The 24,660-nt window shown below is 26.2% G+C and overlaps 1 long non-coding RNA gene across 4 annotated transcripts in view; it reads left to right on the forward strand.

Annotated features, from left to right (window-relative positions):
* LOC107437847 (uncharacterized) overlaps positions 1 to 24,660 on the forward strand; it is a 336,010-nt gene that overhangs the window by 111,035 nt on the left and 200,315 nt on the right. For all 4 annotated transcript variants that reach the window (XR_011638002.1, XR_011638001.1, XR_011638004.1 and 1 more), the window contains one exon: positions 11,911 to 11,963. This is a non-coding gene — a long non-coding RNA (uncharacterized lncRNA). The remainder of the gene's footprint in view (positions 1 to 11,910; positions 11,964 to 24,660) is intronic.

A 24,660-nucleotide genomic window follows, 5' to 3' on the forward strand; every position in this document is an offset into this window, starting at 1 on the left:
TTAATTTTAAGAAATTTCTGTGTACCTAAAAATTTTTAACAGTCTTTTCTGAAAGTTTTAATTTTAACCAACTTTCTCAATAAGATTGATAAACGCAAATAATGTCCAATTTGAGCATTTTACGGCAGACTTTGATTAAAATTCTGAATTTAATAAACCTGCTTCAGAATTCAATATTAAAACTTATAAAAACAAACTTAAATGAACTCGGTAGGTTTGAATAAGAAAATTGTATTGAATAATCAAAAGAAAATCAAGTCGAACATATTTATGCACTTTTGATAAAAAGGATAAATAGGTAATAAAAAATATTATTAAATGTTTCTATGTAATATACCTCTCTTACTCCTATCTTTGATATTCTTACATATATTAGATTATATCATAATTTATATAAAATCAAACTTTCCACGTTTATTGAATTCATTTTATTTTATTTTTCAGGTCTTTATTAGGTATTAAATAGTATATGAAAGCCTAATATTACTCAGAGACTTATTTCTCGATATTAAAATTTATTTTGCACCAATGAATGGCGACATTCATATTTCAGACCTAAAGTCCCTCAGTAGAAAAGGTCATGGAAAAATCTTTAATATGCGACAACAAATCTTTTTCATTTAGAAAGGATTAAACATGGCGGACGGCGACGCCATATTTGTCTTTATAAAAAAACGAACAAAAAATAAAAATGCTCTCATTCGAACCGTTTTTCGCAGATCACGATCATTTAAAGACAAACTGCTGCAACTCCAGCGAAAAAAAAAAGCGATCGACCAAAAACTGGAGAAAGAAGGAGAGAAAAAACTCTATTTCATCAGGAGAAAATCATTAAAAATGACAATTCTTTGGCAAAAAGTAACTAGAAAAAAGGAAAAAAAATTATATATATACGATTCTGTTTTGGAGAATATCATTGTTCCAAAGAACCTCCGGGGCTATTAATGGAAACTGGCAAACAACAAAGGCTGGTGATTATTACTTAGAGAATACGTCTTGGTCCCCACATTGGAAGGCAAAAGAATTCAAATGCAACCCCCCTTCTTATTTCTTTTATTCATACTGGCTCCCATCTTAAGATTCTCCCCCCCCCCTCGTACTCGTTTTTTTCCCAAACCCTATTGTTTGCCACTAGTTATAATCACTGCCGGCCAGTTCTTATTTTTTGAGTTTTTTTAGTACTAAAGAAAGATTTTGACTTCCGAAAAAGAAAAGATGGGAAAAAGTGATTGGGAAAAAATGTATAAAAGAGATATAATAACTGAAGATGATATTGAAGCATTTCGGATGAAGATAGAAAAAGAAAGGGGGGAAAGGAGAAATCCCGGGTGGGGGGAGTTTCGTTATATCTTTATTTCACATTCCAGGAGAAAAACTCAGAAGATAAAGGATTGTCCAAATTTTGAAAGAGAAGTTGTTTGCTACAAAGATATCTTTAAATTAATCTATAATTACGCATGTGTTGTTAGACGTTAGAATTTGGTTCATTAAAACGTACTCAGCATTTTCAAGGAAAGTTTTAAATTTATGGAGAATACTAATTAATGGAATATAAAGGTAGTTATTAATCAGGGACTAAACCTATGGTTTGCCATAAGTTGTAATCGTAGTTATTTTTTTAATATTTTTTAATTATCAAAGAAAGATTTTGATTCCCGGAAAAAGAAAGATGGTAAAACATGATTGGGAAAAGATATATAAAAGATATATAATAACTGACGACGAAATTGAAGCATTTCAGATGAAGATAAAAAAAAAGGAGAAGGAGGGAAAGAGAAGAGGAGGGGGGGGGAGATTCCAAGATATTTTTATTGAATAATTCGGGGGGGGGGAATTAAAGGAAATAAATGAACTGTAAAAAAAATTTTAGGAACTATTTTTTTCCAACTAGGCTTAATTTAAATTGTTCAACGATTACGTACGTTAATTTAAATAAGTCATTATAATTTAGTTCATTTATATAAAATTGGAATATTTAATTTCAATTAACCTAGTCATACTTTGCACCGTGCTAAGTTTTCCCTTGAAATTTACTAAATCTTAAAAATAATTAAGAATTCCAATTAGTGGAATATCAATAAAAGTTTATATTGGAAAAGTATAAAATTAAATTTATTAATTACATTTTGAGAAAAAAATATATGAATTTATTTTTGAAATGTATGTGAAATGTTATTAACAATTGAGAGTAACTAAAATTAAAAATTTAAATTAATATAAAATTATGCTGAATTTTAATAATATTCTTCCTCGTAAGTTCTAAAAAAAAAGAGATTCAGCTGTATAAATGAGTTATAGGAACTAAAGATGATATGAAATCATTTCTAATAAAGATAGAAAGAGAAAGAGGGGGTAGGGATAAAGAGAAAGTAAAAATAAAAAAAAAAACAAGAGGGGGAAAGTCAGTTCTATACTCGTTTGAAAGATGAACTTTTTGAGTTAGGGTAATTTTAAATTAAAACAAATTAACGTCGTGAAGAATTATTATTATAATGAAGAATTATAATAACTATAACATAATACTAATAACTATTACATAATACTAATACTAGGAATAATAATAATAAAATAAAATTTGTTATTCACTCTCAATTTGTCACCTTAATGAGGTTCATTTTGAAGAAAATAAATGAGCTCGATATATATTGCTAAAAATCCATTTGTTTTGATTTCTAATTAATAATTTATGACTACATATTTTGTAATTAGATTTTTATTACGTATTTTGAAATGCCTGAAAATATTGTGCACATTTTTCGTTTTCAAACATTATCTTTATTTAAAATAAAATATTTATATTTTAATTTTTATTCATCTTTTTTCCAAATACTGCTTCAGAAAAATATTAAGAAAAACAATTACGTTTTTCTTTTTCATTATTTCCCAAAATTGAATTTAAGCAATTGACATTTTCAATTTTTGAATGCACATTGTGAATATCATGTTTCTCATATACCTAATAACATTGGCCAAGCCTAATAATGTACCTTATTAAAACATATAGGAAATCACTTTGGTTTCTTTTTTATCACGCCTGAGAAGTTTTGAGAATGGGTGCCTATTTTTAAATGATTAAAACGTGTTAATTATCATTTTCTATCTTAGTATTTTTGAAGCTAATGAAGTTTTTTTACTTCCTTCTTATTTAATTTTTTCTTAAATCAAGTATATTACTGCTTCAGTTTCTTTGTATAATTTATTTAATATTCAGGGGTTGGACAAACTAATAAAAACACTTCGGTACTAACACATTTTATTTTGAATAAAATATTTTTTCTTTTTCTAACACCATTATTTTTTTCTAAAAAAAAAAACTTAATAAATAAATAAGCAAATTTAGATACATTTTATTTTTTCGTTATTACCTAATTTTTGAGAATCATTGTTTTGAAAAAAATAAAAAATTAAGAAGCATTGAAATTTGATCATAAGAAAACAATCAAAATTTTCAAATCATCAATACGGAAAAAGGGAAACTGAATATTATTTCGCGCATTAATTGGTGAAAAAAAATATTGTTTTTTGCCTTTTGAAAGAAAATGAATAGAATTAAATTTTAATTAAAAATAACTAAAATATATACTTGCAGAAATCTCTTAAAACTGATTGAAATATTTAATTGAAATGACATTTAATAATTTAGAATGGCGATTGACAAAAAAATAGAAAGAGAAGTTGAAAAAACAGGAAAAAGGAAGTATATGTTAGTGAAGTTGGAGGGGTATTTCATACGTTTACCAAACTGAAAAAAAAATTCAAATTATACATAAGAGATGAATACTACGTAAGAAATTGTACTGTTTTCTTAATTAATCCAATAAATCTGAATTGGACAGAAAGTTTAATATTACTTTTTCTTAAAAAATTTAATTTAATTGTTTTATTTACAGTACTGTTTTGACTGTGGGAAGCATTAATTTTTGAAATAGAACAGGAAAAAAAATAATCAAGCAATTTTGAAAAAAATATATAAATAGTTATCCTGATTTTGTTTAAGTTTCCGAATACTTGTTAGAATGCTTCCTATTGCTCTAAACACAAATCCGATTAATTTTAATTATAAATGTGGCCGTGTATGTATGCAGGGCAGCAAGCTTCAATGGATATTTTTTAAATAAAAAATGCTGCGATAGTCAACCAAAGTACGTGCCAGAGCTACAAAGTAAAAAATGACGATTCAATTGAGAAAATTAAACATACTTAAAACAAAACAATGATCTCAGCAACTCATTAATAAATTAAAAGTACTGACTTATTGATTTAAGGAACTAAAATAAAGAAAAATAAGAAACATTACGAAATTACTAATTTCGAAAAAATATATAACTAATTATCCTAATTTTTTACTCTTTCAGATGCTTATTAGAATGTTTGTATTTTTTCAAATGAAACTTCGTTTAAGATTAGTTTCTTAATCCACAATATCGTGACAACTTACTACAACTTTAATAAAGCTTGAAATTAAGCCATGTTTCCGATAATGCTTTGTAATTTGTTTAATTTCGAACCTTATTGATGTTATTTAAACAGTTGTGTTGTTCAAAGCTCAGAAATAAACTTACAGGCCAATGTCTTATAGCAAAGCGTACCACAATCTTCAATAACATTTCGAAAGATTATCTTCGTTTCTGATAATACATAAAAATAAGTGCATTCATATTTCTCTAAGATATAAATACATGCGTGCATATTATAATCTATATTTCTATGCATATTTTCTTAATGATATTTTATTGCTTTAATACTGTCTGGCAATCACGAGATTAACTCTTTGGCTGATTGCTGTTGGTGAAAATGGGATCTCATCTTATGATTGGAAGACAGTAAATTTTTATTATGTGACAGTGTGAGTACGCAATGATTATTTTAGTAAACTTTTATGAATTTTAATGCTTAATTTCCAATTTAGAACAGATGTGACTATCTAGTGATTAATTTTGAAATAAATAATGTTCAGGGGTTTCAATTAAGCAAGAAGACCTCTCGAATGAACCTAAGTTTGATATCTTTTTTCATGGTCTTTAGAATTTATTTACATCAATTTTAATTTTTTATTTTTTTGCTTTTCCAACTTCTACTTTCTTTTTAAAAATTTGAAATTTTTTTCTTCAAAAAACCTTCAATTCGTTTTTTTTAAATATAAATCAATGCCTTCTTTCATCAAAGTTCACTTTCAAAGTTTCATCAGAGTTGCAAAAAATGGCAATTTAAGTGAGAAAATCAAATATATTTAAAATAAAACAATAATATCTACAACTCTTTATTAAATTGGGAGAAATTATCTGGAATTTGAGGATCAAAAGGAAAAAAATATACCATATGATCACAGATTTGTAAAAGTTTATGTTTTTTTCAAGGACTATTGCAGCTTCTTATTTTTAATAACTTTGTAAGTAATTTTCAAACATTATGAAATACGTTAAAGTTTATAAGATTAAAATATATAACTTAAAATATAAAACCTAAAATCGAATACCAAGATACATTTTTTGCTAAATATTCATTTTGCAAAATTAAATGTTGCATTCATATTTCACGCACCTTATGGCTGTAGCGAAGGGAATGTAGCGATATAAAAATATAACTCCAGTTCTTTAAGTTAAATAATAAAAAAATAATAAATGATATTTGTACGTGATTCACGTGGAAATTTGGCCTAGAAAGAATAATTTTGTCTTATTTCTTAAAGTAAAAAAATTCTAAAATGTAAGCTTTGCTTTATAAATTGAAATTCTAAGCATGCATCTAAATTGACATATAGTTTTAATAAAAAATTTTTTTAGATACATCATAATATATAATGCGTTTTTAAAAATATTTAGATAAGAATGTAAAAATTATAAATTGATGTTTCTCAGATAGCTCAAAATCATTTACCATCTTCTTTTTGAAACCATTAGTATATAGCATCAGAGTATTTCACCCTTGAGGAGAATGCTGAAAAATATAAGACTTCATCAACTTCTCTTTTAATTTTTTTTTAAAAAGAAATTTTCATACGACAACATTTCAAATTTTAAAAAGCATTTTTTTCGAAGGAAAAAAAACATTTCAAATTCACAAAATGTTTTTAGTATTTCTAAAGTCTTAAAACAATCCACCGCAATTTGCATAGAACATCTTCTCTGCTGTAGAAGACATCGATTAAAAAAAAAACAAAATGTTTTTGCGCTCGTTACTGTTCCCTGGCCTCCGTCAAGGCATCAGCGAGAGCATTGATGGATAATGAAAAATTCTCATTAGGGAAAAATCGATTGTTTTTCCCTTATTATTTTCCCCCTCTTGACTCGACGCTCATTAAACTGTCAACCGTTCCCTTCTTAGAAAAGTCCTCATTAGTAGTGGGAAAAGATGAAAAATGATAAGGAAAGAAAAAAACGCAGTTTCCTTTGTTTTTCCAATAATATTCAGCCGATGAGATTATCGGAACTTTTCCGATTTATAAAATGTTCTTTTTTTTTTCCTCCTCTCTTTATCTATCACTCTTTATTTAATTTTTTTTCCTGATAATGAAAAATCTTTCTCTCCGATCGATAAGACTCTCGTTTGCAAAGGGATTAAGAATTTTTCCTAGTTTTTGAGGGCTACGAAAATGACTGTAGCTGTGGAAGCTTCAAAAGTTAATGAATAATATTCGTTCGTTTTTTGGGTACGCAAAATCTCCAATCGATTCGCCAAACATCGCCATCTTTGGCGAGGTCTTTTCAAAAGAGTGATTCTGCCCAATTACTGCTTGAAATGAGTTCTGTAATTGCAATTGAATATTTTCCTTAAGGCTTAGCGTAAATATAGTTTAGTGGCAAAGTTTTTAGTCGCTGAAGGATAAATCAGAACGACGAAACGTAAAATTACTTCCGAATGCTTTCATTCCCATGTTCTTTCGCTCTTTCCTTTCATCATTTTCAATTTAAATTGAAACCGTAAAAGGAATTCAATTTAGAATAATTTTGGAAAATGAGAAAGGAGTAAGCCCCTACTGCTTCAGAATTACATATCCATTAGAAATGTTTTAGAAATGGTGGAAAGTCTAAAAACAAATCAAAAGACGACTTCTCAAACATGGAACTTAATTTTTTTCGACTCTCGGTTTACAGTTACCATTCAATTAAGCTAATATAGTTTAAAAATGAAACTATACTGTATTTTAATAGCATATTCATTAGAAACCTAGCTCAGAAATATCGAAAACAATTATGATGTTTATGTCCAAAACGTTTTATTTATGCTCATTATTTTCGCTTTAAATTCACTGTTGCTTAAAGAAAAAATATGAGATCGCACTCTCAAGAAATACATTTTTTTCTATTTATCTTGCTTTATAAAATCGAAATTAATAATTTGCTAGATAACGAATGTCATTTTTGAGGAGCTATTACAACCACTTATTTACTTTTTGGAATTTTCTTTTATTTCGTTTCTTTTTGTTTTAATTTCAAATAGATATTTAATCTAGTTTAATTCTAGTATGCAATATATTAGTCTTTTAATTACTTCAATATCGGGCACAGTAGGATTGATTAGGTTGAGTTATTTAAATCACTTTAACTTCAAGTTAAATAAATTTCCTGTACAAACAATTAATAAATGCTAAAAAGCTTTGAGCAAAAATAAAATGAAAGGAATTATAAATGAAACGTGTTTCTTTAAATTTTTTTATTGATTAGATTTGGGCTTTTTAGACGTATTTAAAAAAAAGTGTTAAAATGCAATGAAAAATCTGGCATCTTATTCTATAGTTAAAAGTAAAAATGAAAAAAAATTGTAGTATAATAGTTTCAAAATAAACATTTATCAATAAAGTGGCAAAATAAACACAATTATGAAAAGCATTAATTTAATATAATTTCTCCCCCATAAGACTGTTGGAGTACAGCATTAAAATGTAAAAACATTTTGTATCAATATGTTTAACAATAGGGTAGACTATTGTAACCTGGACCGCATGTACTACTGCATGTTTCAACAAATTACAGCATGTACTTTCAAATATTTGCCCCCCCTAGCGGAGAAACTCTGTCTAGAGTATTTTAGTTAGTGCTTACAGCAACAACCGATATTATCAGCTATTTTTTTCATTATTCTCATTTTAAGTTTTTTTTCGCAAGAATTTAAATGATTTCACGGGATACTTGATTTTCTTATTGCTTAGTATTTTTCTGTAAAATTCTTTATTAAAAAAATAAAACCTTATAAACAAGAAATTTAACACATTTTCAGCAGAGATATTTATCCATTTTTATAAGAACGGTATCCATAAACAAAGTTCTTACAACATACTAAAAATTTATAAATATTCCATTAAATTCAGTCAATAATTGTTTTGTATGTATATCTATTTGAATTATACAGTACTAATACAAAGATAAAAAAATATAATTAAATGTCCTATTGTGCTAATTACCTGCATAAATTATTGATTAATTGTTCTAATTAAGCACAATTAATGAACACTTGTTTTAAGATAGAAAAGTAAATAATATTTCTATTATTTAAGAAAGTTCGGGAATAATTTGAAACACTCTTAAGATAATTTATTTTTCTTTATTGATATTAGTGAATAGTTAGGAAACAATTATATTAAGAAATTATTAATTATCTAAAATTTTTTAAATTATCTAAAAACAAGTAGGTTTTACTTTATTTAATGCATGATTTTTCTTGTGATTATATTCCTCATTTCGTAAAAAAAGAAAAAAAAGAGCCATAATTTTGTTACTGCCGGATGTCATAATAATATTATCTTGCAGTTACATGTACATATTATCAATCTTTCTCCAGAAAACGTTTATGAAAAATATTTGTACATACCTCAGTTTTTAATAAATATTTGAGAGAAAAAATATTTCACAATTGTAAATTTATTTATTTACATAAGTTATAATATGTTATTCTGATATTTTTTCTTGCTATTTGTTTTGAAATTTTATAAAATTTTGTATTTCACGTAGGCTTTGAAGTAATATTCTTGTATTATTTTTATAAAAATATTGTAAACACTCTTTTGCGTAAAAAGTTAGAACAAAGCTTTTTGACGCATGCGCAAATAATATAGAGACAAATAAGAGCTTCTTAGAAAATATGTGTAACAGAGAACATATGATATTCTTTAAAATATATTTGTCTTAAAAGTTGCAAATAATAATAATAAAAAATTATTATTAAATCTGATGAAAAATGATTAATTATATATTTAAAGATGTAAACTTATTTTTCCTAAATATTATAACACTTAAAATCTGAAAATTTTGCAGGAAATTATTATTTGTTCCAGTGCTTCAATTTAGAAAAATATTTTTTGTTTTCAACTCGTATTGGGATATAATGTTACTACACTTTTTTATTGTCTAACTTTAATGTACTGGAATAAGCATCGACATTTTCGAGCAATTTACTTCGGAAATAATTTTAAAGTACCGTAAAAAGTTGTAAGAATTCTCAGTTCAAAAATAAAATGCTCATTTCTGTTAACTTTTTTAAATTTAGTTAATTAGTTAACATGTTGGTTAGAACATTTCAATTGAATGTATCTGTCATTAAAAAGATAAAAATTACTTTTTACCGTTGTAAATTGGAGCACGACATACAAATTGCGAAAAATCGTAAAAATTAGTTTATTATTTTTTAGTTTTTATAATTAAAAATTTAAAACATCGAAGATCAAATTCAGGAGAGACTAAATCTTAAAATTTTCTATTTATCACTGAATAATGAAGCATCTCTTACAGTAATAAGTGTTTTATTTTTAAATTTTTTTAAAACTTGATTTAATTATTTATAAAAACAAATTATAAAAGTCAAAACAAGCTTTATTGAGAATCAATACATGCTTATGAGCTATAATTAACTCAGAACAAGATATATAAAATTATAACGTAATAATTTCTGATTTTTAGTTTTGTGTTATTAGACTGAATAATAGTTACATTTAATTTATATATTTATCAGGGTTCCCACGATCTGGAAAATATTTTAAAGTTGTAGCAAAAGGGAGATAAAACTAGATGTTTTAAGATAAAAATGAATATTTAATTTACAGGAAACATAGATGGGTCTAAAAAAGCAGTTCTGGAATAATTTTGTAATTAACAAATAAAAGTTAAATTTAAGCATTTTTTAGTAGTTTCGAAAAATCTTAGCTACCACTCATTTGCTTTTTTCAGGTCGTGTAAACCCTGTTAATACATAGAATGTAGTTTTTAAATATCTATTGGTTTGGATTAACATATATTCACAAAAGTGCATCGCTTTATTTACACTTCGTCTAATCTATGTGTATAATTATTTAACCAATTTTGACTACAAAAAAATTATGAGTTTTCCTTCTTTGTGGCACAAATTTCACAACGTTTATGAACATGGAAATTTAATGTACACATCTAAGAATTAAAGAAATTGAAAATCAAACATATCTTTGTTTTAGAAAAAACATCAACAATATATTATTTGCAACGAAGTTATGAAATTTTTTCTCATTATTCTAAGCAATTAAATTAATTGTAAACGCAATTTTAGGCCTAGAAAATGTTATTAAGAAGATTTTAATGAATAAATTTTTTTTATAAAGTTCGATAAAAGTATTTTGTTTTATGATTACAACATTTCAAGTAAATCCAAGACACTATATTTTTAAGGATATTTTGTGATATTTTTAACATTCTTTTAATAATTATTCTCTAAAATTTAGTAAAATTAAAGCTCTTGATATGAAACTTTATCAAAACTATTTTTTTTAATTAATTAGGTACAGAGCTATTATTAAAAAAAAGTGAAAAATATCGTGCATTTTTCCACAAAGTTGGAGAATTTATTTAACAGTAATGTTGTAATAAGATACTCTTTTTAATATTGTTAAGAGGTTATTTTCGCTAAATTTTATTTTTTAAAATTTTTTTTTTCTGTTAAATGAATGTTTTTGGGCATTATTAAAAATAGAGAAATATGAATATAAATAGAATGTACTGATTATATCAAATGATTGGCGCAATTTTTCAATTTTTTTGTAATGCTTTAATCATTTATTTATTAAAATTACTTAGTTTTTAAAGTTTTGATAAAATCTAATGTTTTTTTTAACTGATTTTAACTTTTTTTTTAATTCAAAAGTTTGATTTTCGTAGAAATTTACTATTGTTTTAGCAGTTATAAAGTGTATATTTCCAAAATTATTCAAATGCATAAGTATTTCTGATGAAATTAGGTTTTGATTGTAAAATAAAAGAAAAATTGAATAAATTAATAAAAAGATTTTTTTCTACTAAATAAATATAAAAAATAGAAATTTAGTGCTGAAAATTAACCTTGAAATATTTTTTTTTTCATAGTTGGAATCTAGTTCAATCAGTGCTAGGATAATTTATCAAGACATTGTCATTTATTCAAGATATTGTCACTTATTCAAGACATTTCCATTTAAGATATTATTATTGAATACGTCATTAAGTTTATTTTTAATGACTTTAATTTTATGAAAAAATTTATTATGACTTGTTACCTCAAAAAATGTATCGATCTAAAGCAACTTATATATCATTTAAAATAAAGATAAACGTTCAGAGAAGATTATACTAGAACTAAAACATGCTAGCTATGGTCAAATTAATTATTATTTAATGTATAAACCTAGTATAATTTCTTAATGTTTTATGCCTTAATCTGTATTATAGCTGTTGCAAAAGAATTGCACAGATTATTTTAACAGAGCAAAAAATAGCATGAAAAATGTTGAAAATTAAGGAACTGTCTTTAATATTTACTCGAATTATCTACTAACATAAGAAATTTATTTAATTTAGCAAATTTTATATCATAATACTTATTTTATGAATTTTTTTTATGAATATGTAATTAGAATAGATAAAATTATGACACATTAAAAATAATTGAATATCTCACTGAGAAAATTTATTTCAGAATGAAAACTACTTAAAACCAAGATTCTATTAAAGATTCTAAATTTTCTTAGGGTAAGTAAATTCTTTGTTTTACTAATTAATTTATTTATCATTTTATTTGGTTTCAAAATAACGGATCTTTTATTTCAGTAACGTATAATTNAAAAATAATTGAATATCTCACTGAGAAAATTTATTTCAGAATGAAAACTACTTAAAACCAAGATTCTATTAAAGATTCTAAATTTTCATAGGGTAAGTAAATTCTTTGTTTTACTAATTAATTTATTTATCATTTTATTTGGTTGCAAAATAACGGATCTTTTATTTCAGTAACGTGTAATTCGCATTCCATAATTTTCTTGCATTTGTGGCATATTTAGTCCTATCAGTTTTTTATGGAAAATAAATATTTAATTCATATCTTTTTATTCCATTTCTACGTATAAAGCATTTATTTAAGCTATAAGCAGTAATGAAGAGAAGATTAGCAAATCCTTGTATTACTAATGTTGTTTTATTAATAATAGTATTTAAATTATTTGCGTTACGCATATAAAAATGGAATTCCAATATAATCACACACATGAAAATTATTTCTTAAAGAATATAATGCGAATTAAAAAATACATTAAAAGGATAAAATCAAGTTTTTTGAGAATTTTTGTTTATAATTAATAGTAACATAATAGCGCTAAAATAATAATATTAAATTTTAATTACTTGCTCTAAAGGAGCGAAAAAATACGCTTTTTCTAAAATTGCTGTGGAGTGTAAATATTTTATACCTAAATTTAACAAGCATTCCTAATGATTAAGTAACATAGAGTAACAGGATAAAAAAATAGATTAATCTAGTTCCTCAAATTAATACATGCATAGAGTAAAAAATTTGGCTAAAATTACAGTACTGTATGGTAATGACATTTCTGATAAAAAAAAACTTATAATTCTGGTTAAATAAATTAATCTAACTTAAATAAACTGTATTTAAATCATTTATTTGGTAATTTTCCTATTCATATGGTAACGGTTTACCAGAAATTTTAGTTTTCAAAATTATATTTTCTATTTACTTCGCATTAAATGAAAATACATAACTGAAAAGTAAATTTAACCAAATAAATGGTTTTTATACTGTGCTCTAAGTTATCATGATATAATTACCAAATTGCAAATTACAGTATTCACTACTGAACTGCATGCCAATAAAGCTATATTTTATTGTTAAATTTAACAAAATCATTACCAAAGAGGAACAGAAAAAATTGTCAAGCTTTTTGGTGTTCCCAGAAGCACAATAAATTTTACAATATTCTGGTAATTTAGATCATACTTTTTTTCTTAACTTTAAATAAAGAAAACAACATAATTTTTAATTTTTTGTTGTTGATTTATTTGAATTTGTTTGTTATTTAAATTTATTTGAGTTGATTGAATTAAACAATATAATTTCCATGAAAATTGTATTGGGGCCTTAGAAGTATTTGACGAATAATCTTTGTAATTGAATAATACAGAATAAATGGTACTATTACTGATTCCGTGAAATTAATTCAGTATTACAAAAATTTTAATTTCTCTTCATGAAAAGAATAAAATTGATAATTTATAGTTATAATGTTTCGTAACTCATTTTAATGTGTGTGAAGAAAATAATTATTACTTAAATTGTCCGTAATTCAAAAAATGCTACGAATATTAATTGAAGTTGTGAGATTATTTCATTAAAAGAATAAACAATATAAATCAAAAATATTTGTACAAAATAAAAAAAATAAAAAATTTCTTAATTATAAATAATTTATAATTCATAGAAATATTAATCTGATTCAAGAAAGTAAATGCCTGTGAAAAAAAAAAGTCCACTTACGTTAAATTAATGAAGAAAGTGTCTTAAGAATAAAAAAATAAAACGTTAATAGCAATAATAAACACGTGAAATATTAAATAACAATATTAATATCAATAATAAACACGTGAAATATTAAATAACAGTACTAATATCAATAATAAACAAATAATATTACTGAATTCTTGAAGATTATTGAATTATGTAAGAATATGAATTACTCTTCATTAAATGAATAAAATAATTTTCCTAATGAAAAAGTAAACTTTTGAAATTATTTTCAGTAAACAATAAATAACATAAAATTAAAAATATTTGGATAAGACGAAAAAAAAAACATCTTTTTATTAAAAAATAATAGAAAATTTATAATAACATTAATCTAATTAAAAAAATCAATGCCTGTGGAGAAAAAGTGAAAATTTTAAATCGTTTACGTTAAGTTTATGAAAAAAATTTCTAAAAATTAAAATAAAATATTAATAGCATTTTTAACTACACTTACGAGATCTAAAGTTTGAAAAAGAGAAAGCAATGAAGTATTTAGATTGTTATGCGAATAGAGAAAATGTTTTCTCACATTTGAATACCATATGATTAGCACCTTTAATTAATAAATTTGCGAAAATAATTGTGTAAATCAAATAGTTGTTTCAAACATTTATAGGTTTATTTTGCTTAAAAAAGTCTTTATTGAAATATTCTATTTAGCTTTCTTAAAATGCATTTTAAAACTATTTCTCACACATAAAAAAATTGAATGGAATATAATTTAGAACAAATTATATGATCTATTAATTTTATTATTATTTAATTTAAGTAATCCATTCAAATTACATTATCCAATCCATTTTAAAAGTAGTATTCTGTATAATTTCAAAACTGGATATTTTAAAAATCAACTTCTCTTTTTAATTTCTTTCTTATTAATTTGTTTCACAAATACGTATAACTTCTACTTACAATAATTGAAAATATATAATATACACATTTATTTCAAGCAGTTAAATTTTTAACTTGTAACAAATTATGAAAAAAATTGACACTTTTTTCAATAAACTTTTTTTCAAATTCCCGAGTTTTTGGTAAAAAATTTAAGTATTTAGGCATAATCTATACATAAATGAATGCTTAACAATGCTGATGTTTAATGTATTTTTTTCATCAAGTATTTATTTATGAAACGAAAACCAACAAAATCTAGCCTCTTCTCTTTCAGCTTAAGCATTTGATCCATGAGAATATTTTTTTTAAAAAAAACATACGCATTAAGTTAAATTATACAATACTTTCTCATGTTTCAATTTCATTTTAAGGTGTTAAAGTGAACAAAATTTGAATATGTGTTAATATAGTCTGTTGACATTGAAAAAAAAAGTGAAACTTTTTTTATAAATTCATTGTTTCTATTTAAAAAAAGTAATATTTAGAAAAAGTAATATTAGTTAGAGAACAAAATACAACTTTTAAAATAAAAATGGCTAATTAATTAAGCTGATTCAGTTCAACAAAGTGTAACTAATTTATTAAAACAAAATTATTTGCATTCGTGATTTCAAGAAGTCCTAATTTATAATTACAATAATAACTTTGCTTACAAATCAGTATACCATATTATTACAATTGTGCATTGAGAAAAAAGTATGAAAAAAAGAATGAAAAACTATCAGAATATGGTAAAATTTACAGAGTTCTCTTGTTGTATGAGAACATATGAAAGCTCAATAATTTTTACTGAAATGCTTTGGCAATGATTTTGGCAGAATTAATGATAAAATATAATTTTATAATATCTGATAAAATTTGGTAACTGTGGTAAAATTTGGCGAATAGGGGGGATTCGGTAGTTTTAAAATTTCTTAGAGTATGGAATAAAAACCATTTATTTGGTTAAATGTATATTTCATTTTAGTATTTTTTACTAAATATGTGGTGATAATTTTTAAAACCAGGATTTCCGTTAAACCGTTACCATATGAACTGTAAAATTACCAAATGAATGATTTTAAATACCCTATATTTTGATTTTATTAATCGGAATGATTTTATTGAAATAATTTCTCTAACAGAAAAGTCCTTACCGTACAGTACGGTAATTTTACTGGAATTTTTTCTCCATCTTGTCAAAATTATAATCAACCATGATTGAATAAATTCAATTTATAATGCATTACGACAATGATTTGAATTGGCCACGTTTACATGAAATAATTATATTCTATATGTAATTATGCCTTATTACTTCTCGTATAAAATATGTAAGATATAAATTCAAAATAAAAAGTATTTATCTTAATAAAATTCAATTTTATTGCTATTTGTACGAAAACATAAATTATGTCCCTACGTATCTAAAGAACAGAAAATTTAAGGATTTAAAAGAAATATAATGAAAATAATGAATAAAATTACAAGCTGCATTAAAGTTGAAATTAAAAAAAAATATTTATTTTCTAATCGTTACACGAACATTTACATAGGAAAAATGCTGAAATTTTTTCATTAGACATTTTTTATTTCGATTTATGTGTATATTATACACTAAATCAAAAAATACATGAAAAAAAAGATTGAAAATAGACATTAAGAAAGCAGTTGGGTACCAATAACCATTTCTTTTTTTTTATCTTTATTTTTTTTTCTTGGTTTATATTCTTCCAATTCAGAATTTAGTCAAAATCAATAAACTTTAACTTGTCATGACCTAATTTTTTGAAATCATATTAAAATTATTTTTGTTTTAACTGTTTTTATGTGAGTGAAATAGTTTTTTTTTAAATAAAAAATAGAAAGAAGTTAAAAAAAGTAAGTAAATAAACAAAAAGTATAAAAAAATGGTGGGAATAATAGGAATAAGTTATTTATTGTTTAGGTGATTACTTTGTATGAGTTTATTTGTGTACAGATTAATAATAGCATTACAGTATGATATGTACATTACAAAATAAAATGTCGGTCTGTTAAAAGTCGTTAAACAAGAACTATTATTTTCAAGTTGAATTATAATTCTTAGCATGTTGTTTTAAATTTATTTAAATCAACTAACATTTCATAAGGAAATAGAAAATTTTTCCAACGTTTGCTTTTGAAAGTGCAATTCGCAGATAATTCGAATGCAATTTCTTAAATTATTCTTTTTATATAAGGTGTGTGCTTTTGCTATAAACATAATTCTGATGAAGTGAATGTTTTATTAGTAAATCAAACAGCTTTTTCTAACAGTGTTGAGTGCAGCAGCCTTTTAGAGTTGCATTTTAGCTTTAGCTTTTGCGTTATGTTAAAAAATATGTTTACTAATTAAGGAGATCAAGATTTGCTAACTAATAAAACAACTACCGTTTTGTCAGTTAGTTTAATTTGAATTACAGTATTAGTTGAGAGAAAAAACATTTTAGTGAGTCAACCTCTAAAATTTTCGGATGAAATTCCGGTAAAAAGTACTGGTACTTTTACCGTGACATCAGTTTTGTTACTGAATAAAAAATCTGATGTACCATGTTTTTCACAGTATTACAGTAAATGGAATTTACAGAATAGTTGATAAATTTCTCAGTAAAATGGAATTTATACGGATGACACATCTAAAAGTGCCTGTACATTTTACCGGAAATTTTTTACAGTGCACTTGAACGCTTACTTTTTGGTTAGGTTGAAAAATAAGCTTTAGTTATGGAGGCAATTAAGATTTATTCACTAATGACATTAAGGTTTTTCAGTGTTTAATTTGAGCTTTTAATATTTTGGTCTGGCTCAAAACAATTTTTACGAATGGAATGGAATTCAGATAGGCAAATTAATGAAACAATCAATCATTTTATTAATTAGTAAAACTGAATTCCTACAACAGAATTGAGACTTTCATTGTGTCAATTTAGCCTTCATTTTTCATATAGGTTCAAAAATATGTTGTAAGTTGCACTTTTGGAATCCATCGGAATTCATTTTGTTTATTTCAGTTACTTTGCCTCTATTTCATGCTTGTTTTTCATTTTGCTTATTACAAAAACAATGATCAATATCCTAATTTATAAACTTTTAACTATTCTTCTGCTCTTCTCAGTTTCTTTCATGGTTGTTATCAAAGATGATATATATAATACTGATGATATATATTTGGGACTTTTACCTTCAAATGTTTTTTTTTTTCTGTAAAATCTTACTAACTTCTAGATTTCAACTACAATATAGTTAATTTTTATTTGTCTCGATTATATCTAGCATTTTTTACAGCAACCCATACCGTCTCTTACAGTTTTTACTTAGGTAATTAAATCTCTTACTTAGGTAATTAAAATATTATATTTTAGTGCTTTTTTGTTTAATTTTAACCAAGTTATCGCTGAGGAAGTTAAAAGTAGTAATTTTTTTAATGTGCTTATATTTATTGCAATTCGAACCGTTAGAATTGGATGTTTGATATCATCAGTGCAATTTATGAAAACTATTATAAAAGATTCGTTAAACGGTGGAAAACCTAGAGGGAGGAAAGTGATAAGCCACATTTTTGTTGTTTAGAGATAAACAGATGCACATTTTTATAAAATATATCAACCATAATGAAAATATAATATATTTAAGACATATTGCAAAACATTTGTCATTTAGGAAGTGTTAAACACTGCTTGAGAAAAATGAAAGCTTTTATAATATGTAATTGTTTACTTTTCGATAAGAGAGTGTAAGGGAGTGAAATTGTGGATTATCACTTTTTACCGTTATGCATCCCTTTTATTTACTGTTAAGCTTTCAACTTCTCTCATATTTTTATATTTAAGACAACATTTCTTCATTTTGCTTAAATAATTGTTTTTTTTCTTCTTTTTTTAGCTTTTCTGAATGATTTCTTATTCATTTCCGAAACATAAAAAAAAATCTGCTTTTACCCTTTCAAGATAAATTTTTTCTTTTCCAATAAAAAAAATTACGGCTTAAATAGTTCAAATAAGGTAAAAACAACAATATTCTGCCAAAATTAAAATAAAAAATTAACTATCTGGATAATTTAAAGGAGCTGGGACCGACGTGTTCCATCTGGTGTTTTAGAAGGGACATAAATAACCCAGTAGTGTTTTTGTCTGTGGGGCATGTATGCCCCGGTGGTGCCGAAAGGGTTAAAAAAATCTAATTTTGTGCTACTTAAAAAGATAAAGCATACTGGCCCAATTTAGCATAATCATCATTTTTATAAAAGTATTGAAAAATTTTTTTTTTAAAGGCAATACAGCTAGTTTAGTGTAACGTAAATATTCTTAGTTGAACAGTCACCGTTAAAAAAAACTTTTTTTTTGCTGAAATATTAAATTAAAATTATTAAAGAAATAAACAAATAATTTTTACAAATATTGTAATGTAAGCATTTTTAAATTAAAATTGTATACGCAAGCAAATGTCAATTTTCATAGCGTCTTTCTTATCAACGATCCGATTTTCTTAAGATTTTATTTGACTTGAGATATATTATATCGCTTTTAATGTGATTGAAAACACCACTGCTATGTTCGTAAATAAAAATCAAATCATTTTAACAAGTGCTTGTGACTATAATGTCATAACACAAAAAGAAATTATCCCCCCTGTCTCTTGTCTTCTTGACAAACTCACCATAGGAACTCACCTATAAATCAACATTTTGGTCAAAAAATAATTTTTCTCTCATATATTTCCCATACGTCCCTCAAAAAATCCGATATCTGATTAGGTTCGACTTGCTTTTCCTACTCTCTGCGATGTCGTATTTTTTTTAACAAGAAGTTTGATCTACGATCATCTCCTAAACTGGGCGATTAGCAGTTTTGGGGGGCGGGATTTTTGAAGCTTTGATGGACTTCGTCAATCAAATGAGAAATGAGGGAATTCTCCCACCCAATGAGGGACACATTTTTTTCAACTCACTTCACTTCATCCTACATCCTAGCTTCATTTCATTAATTTTTAGGCACTGCCATCTTGCGACAAATTGATGAATTGATCCAATTTCTCGTGACTTGCGTGTCTGTATATCTAGTTATCTGTCTTTTTTAATGATTCCATAAAGAAGTAGTACCATTAAAATAGATCGGGTGATTACAGATAAGAAAGATAAAAAAAAATAGCCAGGAAGGTCCAAAAAATGTAATTGGTTCTCTCTGTTTTGGGTGGTGTAAGAAAAATGGTTTAATAATAGATGAATCTGGAAGAGAATTAAATCCATAATGTCACATTAACAAAGTTAAATCTAATAAGTTTTTCTTTCTAAAATATAAGATTGTTTAAGTTTGTAGAGTGGGCTTCTATATTATAAAGTATAGGATTACAACAAATGGTTCATCAAGCTTTCAAGGACTCTTTATTTACAAGTAACAGACCTCAAAAGATGGGTGATGCATTGAAGGATTGGTCTCATTAATAATGAAATGCATCAGAGTATGTGTTAGACTCTGTCAGGTACACTTAAAATATGAATTATAAACCACACCACATGTCTGGTACCTACTACAAATGGACAATTTTGGTTACCCGGGACCTATCCCTACTGGTAATTTTGTTCTATTCACGCTTTTCAATAGCATATTTCTTTCACTGTCCTTCACAGCAGCGGTGATGGTTTTTACAGTATTATAGTGATTAGGGAAATACAAACATGTTTAGGTTAAGTTGTAATTTGCAAACTTGGGAGTGAGATCCATCATCTTTTTCTTGATTAGGCGCTTGACATTGGTGAGAGGGACAGCTTTCTTTGAGGTCTGTAGGATAGAAGCTCCCTGCTTAGCAAGATGGTCTGCTAACTCATTTCCAGCTACACCACAGTGTCCCGGGATCCACTACGAAACAAGTTCCTTAGCCCGAACAGACCCTGTAGGAGCTTTTTACACTCAAGGATGTTAAAGGAGGGAGGAGTAGTGTTTGAATTCACAGCAAAAATTACCGCTTTTGAGTCACAAAAGATAACAGCCTTAGCAAAACTGTTCAGATGACAGTGCAGCTGCGACAGAGCTACACTAATAGCAGCAACCTCACCATCAAAGGCAGTTGTGCGATTTCCAGTTGAAAAATAAAAGGAGAAGAGATGGCTATAAACCTCTCCTCCTGCTTTATCAGTGTCCTTCAAAAGGCTATCATCGGTGAAGATATGTACCCATTCGGGTTCAGGATATAAGGTGCTTATTGTTTCCTGAGCAAGCATTCCTAAAATCGAGGTGTCTTGCTCTATTTTGGAAACCGCTTGGGTGAGATCAGTGCGAATCTGGAAGCCTTTATCAATAGTTAGATCCAAAGGGCTCGGGATCGAAGTTAATATCAGGCAGCGCCTTTAGTTCCAGAACACTCTGCGCAAAACCACGTTGGGTTTTCAAACACCTTCTTGTGTCCAAGGAGAGTTCACTTTAAAGAGAGAGACAACCGGGTAATCGTGTTAATTTTCCCCATAGTAGCAGGGCATTCTCTTTAAAAATATTCTTTAAAGGTTTGTTTTCTGTTATCACGAGCATTGCGTCAATCGGCGTTGTTTTTACGGCCCCTGTAATGATCCGCAGTGCCTGATTTTGGGTCTTATCAAGTATATCAGTAACAGAGTTAGATGCAGTAATCAGAGTCTCACAGCAGTAGGTCATGACAGGCAAGATAAAAAGTTTATAAGTTAAATTTAAGGTATGGTTTGAACAGCCCAACTAGAACCGGCCAGCCGTTTCAAGAGTGCCATTCTATTTGAGACACGATTCACAATGTTTTCAGTATGGGCTCGCCAGCAAAAAAATTAGCAAATAGGAAAACTTATTATTTTGTCTACTATAAACTTGTATGTCCAAATTGTTATTTTGTATGAAACAGCTGTGAGCAATCAAATAAACAAATTAAATTAACTATTCATTCAATACACCACAATCGAGTAATTTTTTTTTACATAACTTGCATCCTGATTGTTTAAATCCACTCTCGACAAAATGTTTCATTCCATCGAAGATCGCATATTATTTGATTTTAGCGTAATTATATCATGGCTGGTCATATTTTACGAATAAAGAAAAGCGGTCAAAACTTAGATTTTTAAGTAGACTATATACACCACATATGTAAAAAAGTCACCCACCTTGCTTCCCAGACAAAATGTCCGTTTAATCCTATTACAATCTCACTCAATGTCATGGTCTTAAGAGTGGGAGAAAGTTAAAAAATAATACGACTATACTTCCCGCCAAAGCTCCCATACGGGGACCAACAAGGAGAGAGGTCGTTATCAACTATTTATTATAAATTTTTTGAATCAGCTTTCAACAGATTCTGAAGAAGACTTACGTCTAAAGATTTTCAACAATTGCAGCAAATATTATTTTTAAGGATTTTATTCCATGTAGAAAATAGAAAAAAAGTCACAAGTTTTTCTAATTTTACCTATTTCATTAAATTTGAATACTTTATAAATATTTGTTCTCATGAAAATTAATATAAGATAATCACAGTTTATATTTACAGAAAAAAATTTAAATTAATCGATGAAGGGGAAGCAGGAAAAAATGAAAAGCACTCTGTGTATAATTCCTGTTCAAATTATGAACTAAAGTACCGGCATTTTGGGTGTATCAACCGCAAAATCCCTTTAACCCCAAAATCCATTTTATCGTGAAATATTATCACCTTAATTTTTGCGATAATATTTATTTAATTAGAATTAATAAGTGATTTTACGATACTTATTTTCGCAATAATTGCGGTAACATGTAACATGCGGTTTTTGCGGTAACATGTAACATGCGGTTTTTGCGGTAACATGTTGCATCCTGAGTGCCAGTACTTTTAATCGTACTCTGATCCGGAATTTTTTACAGTGAGGTTGTTCCCATAGCGGGATCTTTACACCTATTTTTAAATACTGATTTACACTCTGCACAGTGACAACAGTCTTGACGTTAAATATTCTCAGTATTAATTTAAGTCCCATGATGTTGAGCTAACCGTCAGAGGTTTCATTGCTTATTTTCCCTTATCCTCCACGGAATTCGTCCCGTGGCAAATCCTCCACGGAAACGAGGTGTCACCATACTTGATCTAGGAGTTCCCTTGTCTTCCGAGATAGGATCAAAAATACTAGGCTAAGAAGTTTATATTGGTATCTATAAATCCAAACTTTTCCTGTTAAATAATAAAAGCATTTGCTTAACATCTTTTTTTCAAATAAATAAAAGATTGAAAACAAAAAAGCTATATTAAGGTATACATTTTAATATTCTAACTCAATGGACTTTACTTTTTCGTTGACTTTAATTAAGTTTGGAACAAATTTTGAAACTTCCGAACGTCTTCAGCTACGACTGCAAAAATGGTTTCACGTATAGTAAAAAGACTATGGGCAACTAATTAGACTCCATACAGCGCCCCCTGATAGAAAACTGAGGAGTTACCGTTCTTTACGCAAAACGATGCTAGAAGATTAAAATATATATATAATTTCAAAGCTTGAATGAAAGCAAAATTCCAAAGCTTGAAATGATATATAAAATTAAAAACACTTATACAATAAAGAACAAAAGACAAAATAGTGATTTATTATTTATTTCAGATTTAAAATGATGATAACAATGATTTGTTTTAACTTTTAAAATGATAACATAGAAATTTTATATACTTGTAACAAAAATTGAAGCATTTTAGGAAAAAAAAATATTATTTTTTTTAATAAAAAATGAAGAAGACCTACATTAATTAAGTTACAAAACTTGATCAAATAAAATTTCATTCAACATTGATTCTTCTTACAGTTAGCAATTTATTTGAAAGAATGCTAATATTGGTTGGTTTCAATTATTTAAAAAAATATAAACTGGAAATCTTAATCTGTAAAACAAAATTTTACACATTTTAGTAAAAAAAAGTTTCTAATAAAAAGCTAAAATATCTTTTTTTAGTCTCGTTATAAGAATTGAGCAAATTAAATTAAATTCCACATGGCCTATCTCTTGAAATCTGGCTGTTTCTTTAAAATAATGCCTTAATTTTTCAAAAAAAGCGTAAAAAATTTATATTAATCTCGAGGAAAAAGTTGAAGAAATTAAATTTAATTTAACATGTTCTCAATCATCTTAAAGTTAAAATAAAGATTATACCCTTTCTTTCACTTTAAATGGATCATATTTTTAGAGATGAAACAGATTATGCTGACGATAAAATAACTTGATTGATAAGTCAAAAAAAGACGTTCCTTAAAATTATTAAATTAGTGACTTGAAAGTGAGACAGCGAACTAAAATTAAATCTAAAATGTGACAAAAATTTTGACAGAACTGTTCATTTTCTTCACTTTTGGGAATATGAGAAGCTTCTAAAACGATAAAATTTCGAACACGAAAATTATACTTTAAATTATCGTTTGACATGAAGAAGAATCTGGAACGAACTTGCATTTATAATTTTGAATGAGTAGATTGTCTTTCACTTTTCATAATTCTGTCTGAAGCTTTTCGTAATAAGAATCCCCTTTTTTTCAACAATTTTTCATCATTTACGTGTCAAATAGTTTAGTAAGTAACCATATTACTAGTTTACAGAATGAGATTTAAACAAGTAAAAGTTTTGACAGAACTGCTTTGTACGTTCTTTTTCTTTTTAAAAGAATTAAACTTAGAATTAGTTTCCCTTATGCAGTTAAAATTTAAATATTTTTTATTTAATTTAATACAACATCGAAGATTTTATAAGTAAAAACGTAACCCACTTCCACGAGATAAACTAATAAGGTTATTACATCTCTCTGTGCTATTTTATTAATTAATTTATTTATTTTGTGATAGTTCATAGCACCGCACTATTTTTAAATTTTGTGAAGTATATAATATAGTGGTATTTTTGTATCCAGTATTTCTGACTATTCTGCCTATAAACTTTACATGCATATATTTTTTACAATATAATAACGAAGAAATAATTAATTTATAATATATATATATA

This window comes from Parasteatoda tepidariorum, chromosome 10 (genome assembly GCF_043381705.1).
Source record: "Parasteatoda tepidariorum isolate YZ-2023 chromosome 10, CAS_Ptep_4.0, whole genome shotgun sequence".
NCBI classification, from domain to species: Eukaryota; Metazoa; Arthropoda; class Arachnida; order Araneae; family Theridiidae; genus Parasteatoda; species Parasteatoda tepidariorum.